Source organism: Rhipicephalus sanguineus, chromosome 1, assembly GCF_013339695.2.
Source record: "Rhipicephalus sanguineus isolate Rsan-2018 chromosome 1, BIME_Rsan_1.4, whole genome shotgun sequence".
Classification (NCBI taxonomy): domain Eukaryota; kingdom Metazoa; phylum Arthropoda; class Arachnida; order Ixodida; family Ixodidae; genus Rhipicephalus; species Rhipicephalus sanguineus.
The window spans coordinates 192,557,489-192,561,467 of NC_051176.1; positions in this window are offsets into that span (position 1 = coordinate 192,557,489).

The window sequence follows — 3,979 nt, forward strand, 5'->3', positions numbered from 1 at the left end:
AGAAAATCTGTAACGGTAAGCAACAGTTAACCGGTTTAGGAAACGGTTCGGCACAGTAAACATTGTATCTCCGACACACTGAGCAAGTGAGTGCACTGGTAAGTTCACCAGAACTTGTATCTTGTAATTTTCCACTTCACTTGCTTTTTTGTCTCCAATCATGTGCACATCCCCAAGTGTTGTCAGGAGGCGTAAGAAACCAGCCCGTAGGCAGATCGAGAACAGCAGCCGGCATTCATGAATATCAGAGCGGCTACAGCAGGTATACACTCATAAACACTGTCATCTTACGAGCACTGTGTTGCATGGCAAGCGCCTTCCTGCTTCTCGCTTTCTCTCGTTTCTTTCTATGGCCAATCATGTTAAGGGTTATGACAATACGGATGCCCGATGAGCAAAATTTTCGAGCTGGGTCGAACAAGAACGTTACAGAAGAACTACCATCGAACATCAATTGAAATCATGAAAAGCTTTGTACAGTCTGTTCGGCAACAAAACTCTTTTCGTGATTATATGCATGTAACCATACAACACGAGAGGATTACATCTGGTGTACGGTCATATACCTCCGGGTCCGCAGTCGAGCGCCATAATTACTAGACCACCGTGGCGGGGCCCGTCTGCGCATCAAGAGTACACAATAATAACGCAATTTAATTAACCTTCATTTCAATCATTCTCTCCGTGTAGACTCTCCGTATATATATATATATATATATATATATATATATATATATATATATATATATATATATATATATATATATATATAAACAATGAAGTGCTAACAAAGGCCCCGGAAGTAAAAGTTCAAAAAAATCAAGCACGTAAGAAAAATTGTTCTGTAAAGGACTGACGTTTCGGCCGCGGCCGTAACGTCAGTCCTTTACAGAACAATTTTTCCTACGTGCTTGATTTTTTTGAAAAAAAAAAAAAATATATATATATATATATATATATATATATATATATATATATATATATATATATATATATATATATATATATATATATATATATATATATATATATATATATATATAGTTCAGGTTCGGTTCGGGTTCAATTCAGATAAAGGAGGTGCACCCCCCCCCCCCCCCCCACGAAAAAAAACTTCTGGCTACGCCCCTGCCAAGTTATGTCTGTTTCGTCCCCGCAGAAAAGGGTTGAGTTTCGTAACCCAGTCTTCGGAGGATAGACCGGCCCTGGGCCGTATATAGAGCGCTCAACCTTTCTCTCTCTGATACAAGAATTGCAGCGGCATGTTCTTAGTATCTGGTGTAAATGCTCAACCGCTGCAAGCGCTCCCTGCTGTGTGCAAGAGTCCCAGAGCAGATTTGTACGCGGTTATGATAAAAAGTGTGTAAGTGTTTGGAACGGAATGCCGTGTGTGATGTCGCTAATCACAAAGGCTTGCACCAGCATGATGGTTTCTACGCGACAGGAAGGTGACAGCTATTTGGCCTAGTTGGAATCGGTGTATTCTCTGCTTCGTCCCCCCCCCCCTTTTTTTTTCGCGCTTCTTAAGCAGGAAGGCAACGATTCATGTCGGCAGTACGCGATTCCGTAAGACTCGCGTCATAACTTGCTAAAAGAAAGTCACTAATTGGAGGAAGACACCAAGCTATACAAGCTCTTCGGAATGCAAAGTGAAACTGGATTTTTATAAAACGAGTAGAGTGAAACTGACTTTTTTTATTTTGTGGCGTTCCCGCGGCACGTCACTGCAGTATTCGCCAGAGATAATCGTCACGCATTCCGTAAAAGATGCACGCTTTCTTTTTTCTTCCTTTTTTGTGCGCGAGAGGGAGCTGGATGTGGTTTAGGGGCACTTTCAAAAATTCAGTTTTCGAGTTTTACGTGTCAAAACGAAGATGTTGTGAGGCAGGCCGTTGTGGGTGACTCCGGATAAACTTTGACCACCTGCAACCCACATCTAAGTACACGGGTGTTTCTTGCATTTCGCCCCCATCGAAGTGCGAAATAGTCTCAGAAGGCAGCTTCCCCCTCTCTCTCTCTCTACGGCGTGCCTCATAATCATATCGTGGTTTTGGCGCTTAAAACCCCATATGTTGTCATTGCTTAATGAGACTGCCGCTGTGGGAAAGCAACCATGCACGGTCAAAACGACACTGCATACATGGCTTGCACGTGACGTCATCATTGCGGCGGTCCTACTGCGGCGGCCATATTGGTGAACAGCCGCGCAGACAAGAGCCGTACGTACCAGCCGTACGATGGAGCTGACGGAGCCGCATTGCCACGGTAACTTTCTTCGCGAGCCGTTTATTGTGCATCATGCTGCCGGTTGGCGCAAGGCAGCCGTTAAATGCGGCGTACTATTCAGAATTGATAAGGCAAGCGTGTTCTCGGAATGAAGAAACGGTGCGGTTGTGCGACGGAGTGGATCCCTACACGCTTCGACTAGGAACGGACACGACTTCGAACATCTCCGCGTTCCCAGAAGTTTGGCACGGCGACATCGTGAACTATTTGGTTTTCAGCACCAGCCTTGTTACTCTGGGCGAAATAAAGGCGTACAAGTGAATGGAATCGCACTACTACTTTACCAGCGGCTGGGTAAAGAGCCTGTCTGCAAAGGAGCTTCGCGACCGTAAATTTGATCGTGCCTGCAGAGGTAAGTTGAATGGTTCGTCAAAGTGGCCCATTCGCGAGCCCCGAGTTACCAAGTGGCGATGCACGAACGCTGCTAAATGAACGAATGATGATGCTTGCGCTTAGTTCTAATGCGAGTGCAGCGAGGTGCTCACGCGGCAGCGCGTTTTTCGATCGCTCGTCCCCTTTGCTGTCCGTTTTGTCACAAACCTAGAGGGATGTATGTAGTACGTGTGTGTGAACGTAGTACTGATGGTTTTGTCACTGCTTGCGGACCGTCATCGAGCGAGTCGCATTCGACTTCATCAGCACGCATCGGCCTGTGCTCGGCGCCGTTCGGCCTTCGCTTGCCGCTTTTCATGACGCTGTTTTTTTTTTCGGCGCGCTCATGTTGCGCAGTGCCTGTATGCTTGAAGCTTTAGCAGAGTCGTAGAGACGGCTCCCAGTCTGGGTTTGTCTCGTCGAACAACGCGGAGGGCTTTCCTACGAACACGAGAGCACCCGCGTTAATTAGTGTCTTCATATCTCCCCTTTTTCTCGCCTGCCTACTACGAAGTGCGCTCCACACACACGAACGTTGGGGTTTTCTTGGTTGAAATTTGCACGCCTTATGTGCGCCAGCCAGGTCCTCCGACGGTTGGCGCTGAGCATTTTCGTACGCTCGCACTGGCCTTCAATAACCTTTGGTATTCGAAAGAAGGTCATACTAGTAGGCTGCTTCTATCTTCCGCAGCTGTCGCTACGATTAAAGCAGCCTACAACTGTGCAAACAACAATAATGGAAGGAGGAACTCGCCGGTGCGGCAAAGCAGCGCTGAACAAGGTCTAACCGCTGTTCACCAATATGGCCGACTCGCTCCGAGCAGTGACGTCAAGTGACGTAGGTGCAAGCCATGTATAGTTTTTCTTTGTTGTGGTCTCAAGTGTATCAATATCGCACTGTATACGTACGCATATTACAAGTGAAAGATGCATACCGCAGCACAGGCCGAGTTACTAATGTATGCAGAGTATCTCGGGGATGTGATCGAAGTGCGACGTAAAGAACAAAATTTTTCTTCAGCGCTTCGGGCATATGTAACCTGCATGTTTCGACAAGGTCACGGTACAATAATATCGAAATATTTGCGTTAACGTTGTACGCATACGGCCGTGAACTAATTAGACGGTTGTGGTATTCTTAAGAACTAATTTTTTTATCATTTAAAGCACAGATGTCCGCACAGAGCTACATTTCGGACGTTTCCATATTTATATAGTATCATATTATTAAGAGCAGAACGGTGGGGAAATAACAGCCCCGCAGAACAGATGACGCAAACGACAGGCGATTCCACGGAGAGGATGTGGACGGAGAAAATGT